Source organism: Triturus cristatus, chromosome 6 (genome assembly GCF_964204655.1).
Source record: "Triturus cristatus chromosome 6, aTriCri1.1, whole genome shotgun sequence".
Lineage (NCBI taxonomy): Eukaryota > Metazoa > Chordata > Amphibia > Caudata > Salamandridae > Triturus > Triturus cristatus.
In genome coordinates, this window is record NC_140589.1 from 831,591,278 (window position 1) to 831,605,614 (window position 14,337).

At 40.2% G+C, this 14,337-nt stretch overlaps 1 long non-coding RNA gene across 1 annotated transcript in view; it reads right to left on the reverse strand.

The window, feature by feature from the left end:
- LOC146817948 (uncharacterized) overlaps positions 1-14,337 on the reverse strand; it is a 133,402-nt gene that overhangs the window by 62,370 nt on the left and 56,695 nt on the right. The window contains exon 2 of the long non-coding RNA XR_014963036.1: positions 8,625-8,735. This is a non-coding gene — a long non-coding RNA (uncharacterized LOC146817948). The remainder of the gene's footprint in view (positions 1-8,624; positions 8,736-14,337) is intronic.

The following is a 14,337-nucleotide window of genomic DNA, read 5'->3' on the forward strand; positions in this document are numbered from 1 at the left end:
TGAACCTCCATCTATGTATATTAGGTTCAGGGGGAACCAAGTCCAAATCTGTGATGAACATGGAATGATCTGAGTAAGTTAGGGCTAATGGTTAATTGAATAATATTTTGGGATAAAGGTTTAAAGACAAATATATGATCCAATCTAGTAAGTGATCCTTGTATATTAGAATACAAAGTATAATCTTGTGAAGTGTGATTACAGGGTCGCCATGAGTCAATCAAAGCACATTGAGAAATGGTGGAATGAACTTGTCTATGCATTTTATGAGGGAAAAACCTGATCGATTATTGCCTGTCAAGAAAAGGGTCCATCAGTTGGCTTCAATCCCCCCTCAAAATAAAATAGCTAATATTGTATTGTAGACATTTTCAGGAAATTGTGGGGCAAAGGGTATAATCGAATTGGGTAGGGTCATAAACATTAAAGACCCTTAAAGGAATTTTGTTAATAAGTAACTTGGCAATAAGCCGTCTGCCCTCATCTTCGTTTTCTTACATAGAAAAATAACCCCATTCTTCTTATAGCCTACCCTACCACAATTGAGTTTTAATGTTTCAGAGTCCTGAAGATGAGTTTCTTGTAGCACAACTAAATCTGGATTAACCTGGCTAAATGAGATAACACACTCTGACATTTTATAGGGTTCATAAAATCCTTTACATTCCACTAAATGTTACTGAATGTAGCAGGTAAAAAACAAATATAAAGGAGCCAGGAGGACTTTCCAAATGGTAAAATATTCAGAAAAGATTAACAAGATAATATAAAAAACAAGAAAAGTACCATGTAGAAAAGAGTATAAATTGTTTGGGGTAAGGGGAGGGAGAAGAGCGGAAAGAAACACAAGAAAAGGAAACAAGAGATAAAACAAATGAAAATAGTACATGTCAAAACTGATGACTTGAAATATAATAAGACATTTTTTAGGAGGGGTGACAACAACACAGATGAAGATGGTACATCTGACAAGGGCCACACATCAACAACGGAAAAGAGCGAAAGAGGATGAGGGAATATCCTATAACTCGTTTATGCCTGTCAGGAGAAAAGAAAATTAGCGTGCAAACATCTTCAGGAAAACTTTCTTATCAAGAGAATCAATATTGAAAGGTGATATAAACGTTATAAAAGTCACTAGCATTTAGAGGGGCCAGCTGTATCCATAGTATCTACCATGCAACAGTGTCTGCATCTTCTGATTTCAGAGGGGTATTCAAACGTAGTAGTTTTGTTTTGGTAAGTGACCTTGAAGAGGCATGGATGAAAGTCGCCGTAATGAGTCGAAAAGTATGGCGCAAAGGACGAAAGATGAGAAAGTCTTTCCATCTGTTTGCTGTAGCATCTGAAACATCCTGTGCAATAAAATCTTTCTGCCGGACCACGCAACCTGTTTCTTAGATTTAGCAACATTGAGTACTTTCAAAAGGTCAGGAAACTCTAAAAATAACATGATCACTCCTCAAAGATTAGTATGTGTAGTAGAAGTAGAAAGACGTTGACACAGTCTGTGCGCCCGCATAATATTTAAGTTTGTGGAGGGAGGTATATCCACTAATTGTGGCAAAACACATGCAAAGAAGGAGACTGGATCTTCTCCCTCCATACCCTCTAGAAGATCAAAAATATGTATATTGTTGCATCTCTATCTGTTTTCTAAATCTTCTGATCACTTTTTTAATTGGACCTCTTTTTCCAAAACTGCTATTTTAGTAGTCTCATTTTGCAAATCACTTTATTCTACCTCAGACACCCTTGTCTCTGTAATAGACCATTTATCAGCTAGTCTTTGAATGTGTTTGTTGGTTTCTTTGACAAAAGGGCAGAGGGCTCTAATTTCCTCCTGTAAAAACTCCATTGAGATAGGAGAGGATGTCCTCTCAGGAGATGGGGGTCCTGTTGGAGTCATTTGTTTGTAGATGAGGCAGTATGACGTTTCCCTGAGGTAAGAGATGCAGACGAAGAGCGAAGAGCAGCAGACTGTGCCATAGCGTTAGAAGGAAAATAATTTTCTGTGAAAGATTCACTAGAGACCAGGTGTCCATTCATAAGTTAAGATGACTGAACTGTGGTAGATCAATGAGGTTTCTTCCAGCTGTCCATGAAAACTACAAGAGAAATTTTGTGCTTTATGTAAGTAGGAGGGTTTTTTAAAGGTACACAACACATAATGACAAATGAAAGAAAGTGCCCCCAATGGAATTAGCAGAGTAAACAGAATTCATGTAAGTTAGCATGTATAGCACCGAACAAAAAGGGTTGCTGCCTCGGGGTGCGTTTGAAGGATCAAAAATGGCAACCGTAATGTGGAGTGTGATATTGCCTGCATGAGACAAGAAGATTAGGTGTCACCAATATATCTTCTGAAACGTTGTTCCCTTCTTACCAGCACCAGGGAAGGAGAGATATAGATTCCCCAGTTATAACAGTGATAAAACTGCATTACCAGCAGCTAAGGACTTTTGAAGCATGGAGCTCCTCCGACAGGCAGCTATGTTAGGTGGCACTCAAGCCATGCCCACTTAAAAGGTGTTTTTTTAAACCTCTACTCAAGGGCACCAATTAATGTGCAAGTTAGAGTTGTAACGGGTAGTCATTCAAGAGTTTCTGCACATAGGGCAAGAAAGTACCTGTAGGGTGCATTATTCATGAGCTTTGTTTCATTTCCAACCTGAACAGAGCCAAGTTCTGAATTGTGCACACATCATTAGGCATGATCACTCTAGAAGCATGGTTTTCAGGTTTACTCAATAAAGTGCTTTATAGCTCACTGAAAACACTCTGATGTAGATTCTGGCAGAGAGAGACAGCCAATGCTGTTCTTTCAACGTAAGAGATCTATGCATGACCTTTCTTTCACTGGTGATTAGCCCAGCCACTATATGCAGGCCAGCTTTGATTGATGTCATTGAGAACTCTGGACAAGTAGTGAGTAGCATGTTGCCTTCACTGTGACTGAATTGTAAACCAGAAGTTTGTAGGAGGTAGGGCTTGATTTTGTGCAAGAATGTCAGTTGAAACAATGCCAATTATGACTTAATATTTATAGGGTCCTTGTCCACACAGAGAGGTCAACTTATTTAATTAGTAAAACATTTATGAGGGAATATGATTTTAGCATTTTTCCTATGTGGGTGTGGCCTGGGGTTAATCTGAAACCAGCTGCTAGTGAATTCAACATTTTTAAACATTTTGTTTAAGGTTATCTTTTTTATGATAACTTCTGAAAAGTGTGGTGTACAGATGATTCAGAAAGCTAAAAGAGCAGACATAATTTAGGAACGTGTTTTTTTTTACCTGTACCTAGGAGTATGGCAGCCTATAGCTATTTGGGGCAGGCATGTTGTCTTAAAGATTAATCATACTCCAATTGCAAGAGTGAAGGCCTATATAAGGCATATCGCGTCATGTCACCAAATACTTGCTCTACATAATGATCACGTTAATCTATGGCTTGTGAGAATAATGTCATTCTTTGGGAGCACCAACAGCAACACATTCCATTGTCCAAGACACATCAAATTCGAACCTAAAAGACAGTTCATAGACAATCAGAGGCGATTAATTCCTTTATTCTACATAAAATGTGTAGATGGAATTTCTACATGTGTTCTGTGATCTAAATGTTTTGGTGGAAGTTTGAAGTCTAGCATGGACCAAATACATCTGTGTTGGTTATTACGGCGATCATGATTCCATGTGTTGCACATGTGGTGAGCTAGTGGCTGTAGCCCCTAATAACATACATTCTGTGTGTTGTTGGGTCTGTTTCAGATAGCACATGCAGCATCCAGACCTCTACAATCACCACACACTCCATGAAGCTATTTTTGCCTTGTAGTAGTTAGATTTCCTCCACTTTGAATGCAAGGCTGCAGATGAAATTCTATTGAGAATTCATATAGTTATTGAAAAGCTTTGGTCATTATGTGGTTCTCCAGTGTACACTGTAAGGTATTGCTATGAGTTAGAACCCCTCATTGTTGTTTTTGATGAGCAGAGTGGTAATATGTGTGTTTTATTTTATAGAAACATTTCTATTCGTTTTTCCTACCTCTTGTTGATGCCCCTGAGATCTTTCTGGTGGATAACTACTACATCACTAATGAATGAATGTGAGAATGTTGCTGGTATTATTAAGATCTATTAGTGTTGAGTTTTGGTTGCATGTGTGTGGCCATAAGAGCTTGGTCTAAACTTGATGCACCAGCATATATTTGCAGCTTACACTTACGGTAGGAAAAAAAGGAATGGAAGGATAGGATCACAAGCAGCATATACAAACCGGAGAACTGTTGTAACATGAGGGTTCATTGGGTTTAGTATTTTGTAAAAAGCTATAACATCTGCAAAGCAAGGGTGGAAGAAGGATGTTGGTATTAGTCAGCATTTTAATTGGTACTGAGTTTTGGTGTCATGCATCAGGCTCATAATGTGTGTTGCAGCCTTGGTACAGTGGAATGTACATGTATCTTATGCTTACAGATGTAAGAAAAGGAGGGTGGGGAAAGGATAGCAAGCAACACATACTAAAGACTTAATAATTCCTGAATGGATTTGGTTAAATCCAGCATTTGGAAATGGCAAGGTTATTATTTCTCTTCTAAATTCTTGATGATTGTGGATGATTTTCATGATCTTTGTGGGTGTATTCCAGTGCTTGCAGAGCTGTACAGAGAAGACGTTACCATCAAGGAAAGTTTTCTGTTATAGAGAGATTATCATTCTAGGGGTCAATTCATCTAAGGTTTCTCATCTTGTTGAATGACTTGAGTTTTGACAGTACAAAAGTTGGTCCAATCCCTATGGATCACCCGGCAAGGTTTAATTCAGCTAAAGAAAGCTCATAAACCTTCAAATAAATGTCACCTAAAATCATTTGTTAAAGCATCAATCAAGGTTTACTTAGTTTGGTGTTCTTCCACTGAATCTTTCAAGCATAGCCTATTTATTTTATGACATCACAAAAAACTACAGGACTATAATGACTGATATGTAAAAAGCATTTGATATGTGCTTCTCAGTACAAAGTCACCCAAGAGTAGTTTTAGCGTATTTGTACTAAGAAGTTTCTGTAATGGGGAGAGGAATAAAAAGTGCATAATGTCTCATTTCAGTTTTTGCAGTAGCTGCAGATACCTATGTTGTAGTAAAGTTATTTTTGTATTTCTCAATTGCCACTGGCAGGATTACCAATTTACATTATATATACAATCTTTCAGCATGAAAGAGCTCTGACCACTCCATATATGTTTTTTTGCATGCACACCCTACAGGGAACTTGTAACAAAGAGCTATTGCAAGAGCAAACAACGTGTTCTTTGCTGTACTGCCACGGGCAACAATAGAGGTTTAACAGAATGTTTGTTTTGAGAGTTTTGTGAATTGTCTGCTCACATGGTGTGTAAGATAAATGTTCATCCTTTTTGCACTGCTTGTTTAATGGCTGTACATCAAATAAGGAGTCTATCACATTTCAGGGCTCTTCAGCAAACCCTACAAGGAGTGTAAATTGGTTGCTGCAGTACACAAACCCGTTGTGAGCAATTACAAGACCTGCAACAGATTGATCTCTATTCCTTGTTCGAAAGGGGCCATTTGAACATTGCTTCAAAAAAATCAATTCACAGCATGATCCCACTGGTGGCTTCCCAACCCCATTTCAATGTCATCCCATCACGCCACAGTAATTAGTATGAATACCAGAATATCAGAATTTCCTCCTACAGTTCTTCTATAACCCAATCAGAAAAGTGTCCTGGTTTGCCCTTGAATTCAAAACCCTTAAACAAAAAGCCAAAACATAAATTCTGTAGCAAAAAAAGCTGAAAATGTCTGAAAGTAAGTGATCCTTTATTCAACAATGGATTAAATACATTTCTTCTTCATCCCTGTGATTAGGCTTTATTTGTGCAGCAGGTAGATGTATTTTGAAATAATCTTAATGTTTTAAATATATGAACACAAGACATCTGGTCCTATGTGACATATGATATATGAGCATTTAATTTAACATATGGCGATGAGTGAAAAACTACAATTTTCAAACTGAGGTATTTCCTTAGAATTTTCACAGTGATAAAGTCAAAACCATTCTCAAATTATTTTCTTTGTTCACAACCCTCAGTTCAGGGAGCAGGTAAATCTAAGATCCATTGTGACCAGTGAGCTAGAACATCTTTTGTGGGGTTCTGACTAAAGGTTCATTCCTTTTTGTCTCACTGAGGGTATGGGGGTTTTTACATTTCTTATAAATACTTTTAAAATACTCTAGTTTGGTCCTATGTTTAATTACTCTCCTGTAATAAGTTGCAATTGGAAAATTTCTGTCCACCTATGCATTGAATTTTGACCTCTTGCAGCAGAATGTAATTCTAGTGATACGTTTTCCAGATTGTCTAGAAATACAAAATGTGTTATTCTAGACCCCCTGTCACAAATACTTAGCTAATGTGCCTACCCGAGTCAGAAAACACAGCTGTACTGCAACCACCCTACAACCCACTGAGCAATATTTGGGTTTGATGTGTTCCAAGTAACGATTAATCCTATGAGGCATTACAGGGATAGTTGAAGGAACCCCAAACCCTCTTTCATTAAAGAATAACACACTCAGGAACAATGCAATATGAGAGAGATATTTTAAAGATTTATTTTAAAATCAAAATCCTACTCTATGCACACACCTTACAGTCATGACAGACTGCAATGATTTACGCAGTATGTGCCAATAGCCAGCTTCCCCACTGCAGGAAAAAGGCCTGTACCCTATGTTAGAATGGGGATTCCTATATCTCAAACGCCAGGTATAATCATTGTACAAACCCCGCCACTGGTCGTATGGACCTTTGTTCGTCCATGACGGGAGTGTACTAGGAGCTATCATTTCTATTAATTTTCATGGATAGTGAAGACCAATTAGGACTTCACAGGAAACGACAAACAGCTTTGAAGTGAGTTTAAAATGAATTTATTATCAAATTAGTTTAACCCGGATCATTATTTCATTAACTATGTAAATGTTAGTCATCATTATTACAGATTTAAATGGTCTAGAAGTTGATACTTGAAAATAAGGCAAACGAGAACATTAAACAAGAATTACAAATAGAATACAAAATATAGGACAAGTGTTTTATAAAGGAAAAACACTAATCTAAATTAAAGAAGGATAGGTTAAGAAGAGCATTTGCTTTAGGCAAGGCATCAGCTTCAGAAAACCAAATTAAGGTTTCTGATGTGACACTAAGAATGCACAGGCATGAAACCTCAGCACTCAGGCTGTGGAGATTACCAGAGGCAGAAGTGTCTTCTCAGCTCAAAGTCAGCAAGCATCCTCTCTGTAAAGGAGTCTGTGTGCACGCTATCTTGTCTAACGAACATGCTACCATAATTCTACATAACACAAATTGCAACATTTCAGCTTGTTCTCACTCACAGGAACCAATCGGTTTTCTCCAAACACTGGGGACAGGTAAACTCCCATATTTCTTATGTTATTGCAATGGTCCATGCGTTGCTACTTCCTTGAATCGTTGCACTGGACAGAATCTCTGGTTCTTACAAGTCACACTTCCTGGCACCTTATTCTACTCCCATTGGGAACCTCACTATAAGTTATATGATACATAACAAATGCTTATTCACTATTTAGTAGAAGGCTTCTGGAAAAGTATAGCATCCGCAGTTGAAAGAAAAAAACGGGAAAAACTTATTGTGCAAAACAACTATGAAAATAAGTGAGCAGGCCTCTTAGCTTTAAACGTGTAAAGTCAACATTCAAAATGGCATTAACATTAGGCTAACTTTGGGGAATATCAGCAACAACCGGTGATAATTATCGCTAAGCGCACTTAGCGCTAGGATAATTATCGCCAGCTAGCGTGGATTTTTATCGCTGAGATAGCGTGCTATTAGCAACGCTTATCTCAAAAGCGATAAAAATCCTCAAGCTAACTGCCTAACTTGAGCTTATCGCTGGAAACCCAGCGATAATCTCACGCAATGTGGCGTTAGCTTGTTGATAGAGCCCCACAAACTTAGCCATGATATCCACCCTCCATAGGATATCATGGCTAAGTCAGTCCTGAAGCAGGTGTAAGGAAAGTAGCGATAACAGGGGTTAACGCTACTTTTCCTGCTGCTATGCTTCATAGCGTGGGGCTCGATGATAGGAGAAATGTTGCTTAGCGACATTTCTCCTGTCATGTCAGGTCAGGAACGCCCACTTTGCATCTCATTAGAGATGCAAAGCTGGGCGTTAGGAATCCCCACGCTAACGCAAGTTTTCACGCGTTAGCGTGAGCTTGCTAATTAGGTGATAAAGTTATCACCGCTTTTCGGCCGAAAATGGCCGCAAAAGCGGCGATAATTCTATCGCCTCGCCTTGCTGATATGCCCCCTAATTCGTTACAACAAGGTAACTCGAGTGTTCGCTTATAATTGCTAAGTGTGGTTACCTACTACAAATGATATGGTAAATATACACGTTACTTAACGTTGTAAATCACACTTTGTTAATGAATGCGTTAAATTTTGCAAATGAAAAATGACACTCCATCACCTATAACTATGAAACAGCTGCCATCCATGTCATGGCCCCATAATATTCGGACATCACTCACCCATGAAAGAAGGAGCGCCACTTTGATTGTACCCCATCACTGCAGAGTACTCTGCAATCAACATCGAAAAATGTGTAGCGCTCCTCTCAGAGAACTTGTGTCAAAAGTCTCCTGCACAGAAAAAAATACCAGCTTAGTCAGAATGATAAACAGAGGAGCAGGATGGCATGTGACTACTTCACTAGGAAACTTCGATCCTGCGCTAAACAATATTCTTTTACAATATGACATTATTCCGAGAGTTTGGTTCGGATCTTAGAAGACAAAGGTTCCTTGGAGGTAGGCGCGGTGTACAGAAAAAGAAATGGAAAGAGTGTTCAAAAGAAAAGAGAGATGAGATCAAAGAAAATGATTGTAAGAAAAGACAGGAGCGAGGAGAGAAAGGTGATGGCGGAAGGTCCATTCAAAAGAAATCTACAGCGAGAATATAAACTAAAGAAAGGAAGCAGAGAAGAGCCTTTTAACTCAAAATCCACTAATACTGCCCTTCCTTTGCTTTCAGATTCTGTACCTAAAGTGCCTGTAAAGTCAATAACTTCCTATGGTTTCACAGAAAAGCAAAGAGATTAAAACACAGCCTTTGCCTCTTTGAAGATGTGAAAGGTAATAAGCGAGCAAGCTGATTCCTCTTTGAGTTTAAAAGCCTGCGCAGTGCTCTGAAAAGGGTGCCAGGAGTGCCGTCAATCTCCTCTCCTTCAACTCGCTGCCAGGGAGATAAATCTCTCTGCAAAATGCCTTTTCTTATAACGTTCATTTTTGTAAATCTAAAGTAACTACAGCGTGAAAAGAAAATGTGTTCAGCGGAAATGAGGTTGTTTTATGGACACTAAAATAATGCAATCCTCAGAGACGCTCCTTAGGGTCAAATTTCAAATTGCAAAACCACTGGGATGCTGAGACATGAAAGAATATTATTGAAGAAAGGTTGCATAAAAGCAAGAAAGGAGCTATCACCTTTTGAAGTCTCAGCCTTCAGAAGCACTTTCAAACCAAAAGGCTCTTGTTTGACGACGGAAAATGTATCAAGAAAGATTAATGCTGACTTAAGTTAATTATGGCTAGAGTGGAACAGATATGATGCGGCTTAATTGAGCAAACACAGATAAAGAAATGCATTCAACATCGCTCGATGACATATAACATTTAACACAGGGTCTAATGACTCAAAGCAGGAGATTCAGAAGCCATGTTGTAAAATGTGGTCCGTTGGCTTAAACGGCCGACTTTGGTGCAGGAAACCAGGGTTCGAGCCTCGAGGTCCCGTCCACATCCTGTGATTCTGGGCAAATCACTTAGGGGCATATTATCAAGACAGGCGATACAATTATCGCCGCTTTAGCGGCAGAAAACTGGCGATAATAGGCTTGATAATATGCTCTATGGAATTCCAATTGAAGCCCATGTTAAATGTCCTTCACATCTAACATGGGCTTGAATTGGAATTCCATAGAGCATATTATCAAGCCCATTATCACCATTTTAGCGGCAGTTTTCTTAAAGTGGCGATAATGTTATCGCCTGTCTTGATAATATGCCCCTTAATCTCCCCGTGCCTGAATGTGTAATGTAAATAGGTGCTCATGTAAAGCGCTCAAATACCTTCGGGTCGAGTTCGCGCTATATAAATATGCAAAAAATAAAAAAACATGGAGATGAGAGATCTGCACCGCCGAAGCAATGCAGAAATACAGGGACGAACCACGGACCCGTTTCAGGCGCTGTGCATTTCTTTTGTGCGTATTCAGCACATATATTAACTCAAAAAAACAGAAGAGATGGTGCATGGCCTCAAGACAGCAGAGGTCAGAACCACAGTGCAGTAATTGTCTCGTTGTGTTTCTGAACTCTGGAGTCTGCAGCCTAGCAATAACTCGGAGGTTTTTTGAATTAATGCATGCTGTGAGGATGTGAACAAGAAAAGTTCAGACCTCTTCTGCGCTGGATCAACTCAGAAAATGGTATCATGATACAACCCCAGAAAGATGTGGACTCAAAATGAAAGACTGCCATTGAATACAGAGACGTCAACCTAAATGTATCAAGAAGTCACACACTACAGGGCAGCAAGTAAAATTAATAAGGAGGGAGCTGCGCAGCACCGTATTTGTGAAGATGTATGTAGGTGTGCGCCAACGCAGATACCCCTTCGCCATAGTGCAAGGGTGTCAGCTTTGTCTGAAGCCTAGATTTTGTACTGGAATGGCTACCTTCCAGCACAAAGTCTACGCTTTAAGGCTTTTCCCACTTTGAATGTGTGCTGTACAATGCAGCCTGTAACAATGGGGAAAAAATGAGGAAAAATGAAAACATTTCTCCTTGTTGCACCAGCCTCTGAAAGGTGTAGAATTTTGGCATAGTTACTGTTAAAAAAGGCCCTTTCTAGGGTGCTTTCCATGCACTCTTTGCTACTCAAGTTCAAGTTCAAGAAGTCTTTATTTCGAAATTTTTCATCATAAAAGACATTTCCATGCTAAAAACCGCAGTTTAAACATACACCAATATAAAATCTGGATTAAAACAGCAATAAGAAATAAATATTTAAAACCTACAGCAAAAGTGGGATAAAATACCATAATTAATTTCTGGGGTATCAAAGCAGATCGTTAGGTAGACCTACCACTATGTCCTGTTTAGCCCTCAGAATCCACACCCAGCCCAAAAATTTCGATACAGCTATGACATTTGGTTCGCTTGTGTCCGTCTTAAGAAGTCTTAGGGCCTCAGCCCCAACCCTTATTTGCATATTACAACAAAGTGGTTTGAGCCATTTGGCCCGAGGAGCTGCATAGACCGGGCATTCAAAGAATATATGGGCAATCGATTCTTTACGTTCTGGGCAACTGCGACAGCTATCAGACTCCTGACCTTTCCATTTTTTTACAAACAGTCTCGTTGGAAGAGAGCCAACCCTTAGCTGGTGGTAGAGTTTTCTATCACTGGGCTTTGTTACTGTATCCCAATAATCTTCTAAGGCGGAAGTAGATTTGAGATCCAGAAACATTCCTGACAAAGATGTAGATGGAATTTGGCAGGCGTGTTTCTGGTAAACTGTTGCCCAGTAGATATTTTTGTAAACTTTTTTGGGGGGAAACAGGTTTTTGACAGGATCTGACCACAGGTTACCCAAGCCCATTGACTCGAGTGTTAATTTGAGTTTTTTAAACCAAGGGATGTTACCCGAACCCAGGATAGATCTTACGTCCATGGTGGCTTTAGCATAGGCCGCTAGTTCGGGGGTGGTCCATAGCCTCCTCCACAGAGCCACTGGCTTAAAGTCCGCTAAGTTGTCTATTGCATGACAGCCTAGATCCATTAAAAGAGGTAACGTGGGGCTAGAGCGGGGAAGGCCTGTCAATTTTCTTAAAAATTTGTTTTGTGCTTTTACCAGAGCAGACAAGTCAGCAAAACCCCAGAGGTCCGCACCATACAAGATCGCGGAACCTATCTTAGCATTGTAAATCTTCATGGCTGGGCCTATCCTCTTTGTCTCAGACTTTCTCTGTTCTCCTATCAAACATCCCGTAAGCTGTGCACACTTGAGCGACAAGGCTTCAATCTGGGGCCTCCAACTCGTTTTACTCTCCAAAACAATCCCAAGGTAGGTCATAATGTTTGTCTGTTCCAACAAGATGTTGTTCATTGTGATTTGGCCGACCGCAGGTCTGCCCTTTGTAAACACCATAAATTTAGTTTTCGAGATGTTGACCTGCAGATCAGGGTCGTGTCAAAATTTCTCAAATGTGGACAGTGCCGCTTGTAGGCCTACCTGAGTTTGTGATAACAGAAGGGTGTCATCCGCAAACATAAGTAGTGGAAACTTAATACCACCCAAAGAGGGGGCATCAGTCGGAAAGGCTGAGTAATACTGCACCACCCTGTTGATGAATAACAAAAACAGGGTTGGTGCTAGTACACAGCCCTGCCTAACACCCCTAGACACTGCAAATCTTTTAGTGACCTGCCCTTGCTTACCCCAATGAACTTGAGCAAAGTTAGCTTCATGCAGCTTAATTACCATGTTCAAGAGTTCCGGGGGCATCCCCAGAGCCTTTAACACCCCCCACAATTTGCCCCTGGGAACTAAGTCGAACGCTGATTTTAGGTCGACAAAGGCAGCGTAGATAGTTCCTCCACCTAAACTAACAACTTTCCAATAGAGCAGTTGGAACCTGAGGACCTGCTCTATTGTACTAGTACAGGACCTGAACCCTGCCTGGAGGGGTGATAATATGTCCTCCAGCTCGATCCAGCTCTGGATTCGTGTCAAAACCATCCTAGCGATGATTTTTTGTATAGCATCAATCAGGCTGATCGGCCGGGAGTTTCCTGGGCTGGTACGTTCCCCCTTCTTATAAATCGGGAGAATCTTGGCTCCACGCCAGGAGTCAGGAATTATGGCCCCCTTTGCTATTGCATTACCCAGATAGACTATATAGGGGACCCAATTTTCTTTGTCGTGCTTAAAAAGATCGGCAGGAACACAATCAATACCTGGTGCCTTACCACTGTGGATCAGTTTTAATGCTGCCTCGACTTCACTGCTTACAAATGTCAAATCTTGGGCGACATCCTTGGAGATGGAAGTGGGAATAAGACTATTTTCGATCGAGTTATCCCCAGAAAACTGAGACCCAAAATGCTCAACCCAGACTTCTCTTGGTACATGATTTGCAGGAACCTGTGAAACAATGTAATTTCCCCATTTAACTATGTGCCAGAACTTAGTTAAATCTCTTTGTTTACTGGCTTCTAAAAGGTCCTGCCAGTGTTGGGTATCCCAATCAAGTTTTGCCTTCTTTTTGGCTTTGTGGTAGTTAAGCCTTGCTATCCTAATGTTGGGGATTATTTTAGTTTTGATAGCAAAGGCCAGTCTACTATAGGATTCTCTGCACAACTTGGTATACCAAGATTTGCACAATGGGTTACCATGGGTCTTTTTAGGTGTATCAGGTTTAGAAAAATACGATCTGAGGTCACTAAAAAGATCATCGTGGAGATTGGATATCTCCCTGTTTATGTCTTCCTGAGTTGGAAGTAGATGCAGAAGCCCCAGAGTCCTAGTTAGCCTATTTGAAATCTCATCCAAGACCTCTGGATCGATGGCAATCCTGGCCCAACGCACCCTACGTAAGTTGTTTGTAAGTAGGGCGTCGGCGGTGGAAACCTTAGCTGTTGGATTGTGTTTGCCACCATTTTTTAACAAAAGGCCCAAAATGAGAGGATTATGGTCACTCTCTGGGCGATCCAGGATCACCATATCGTTTAAAATGGACCAGTACTCGATTTTTATAAGGGCATAATCAATTCTGCTTTTGTATCGCCCATTGTCGAATGTGGCCCTACCCATTTTATCAGATGCAGTCCGCCCATTGGCGACCCTAAAGCCACGCTCGAGACAGAGACCCATCCATTGCAAAGATGATTCTGTCCATCTCTTAATGGGTATAAGATCTAACTGGGGGATGCTCCACACAGCATCCTCCTCTATCATAAGAAATTCCACGTCCGTGTTTAAGGGCTCGAACGAACAATTTAAATCACCTACAATTATTAAATTGCTGTCGGGTCTAAGGGAGTCCAAAAAGGAGTCCAATATTAGAAAGGTGTTGGAACCACGCCCACCAGGCTTAGCTCTATTGTACACATTAATAATATAGAGTTCTGAACCATCAGACTGGTGCAACTTTAGGGCGAGAATATCAGGGTTGTCGAC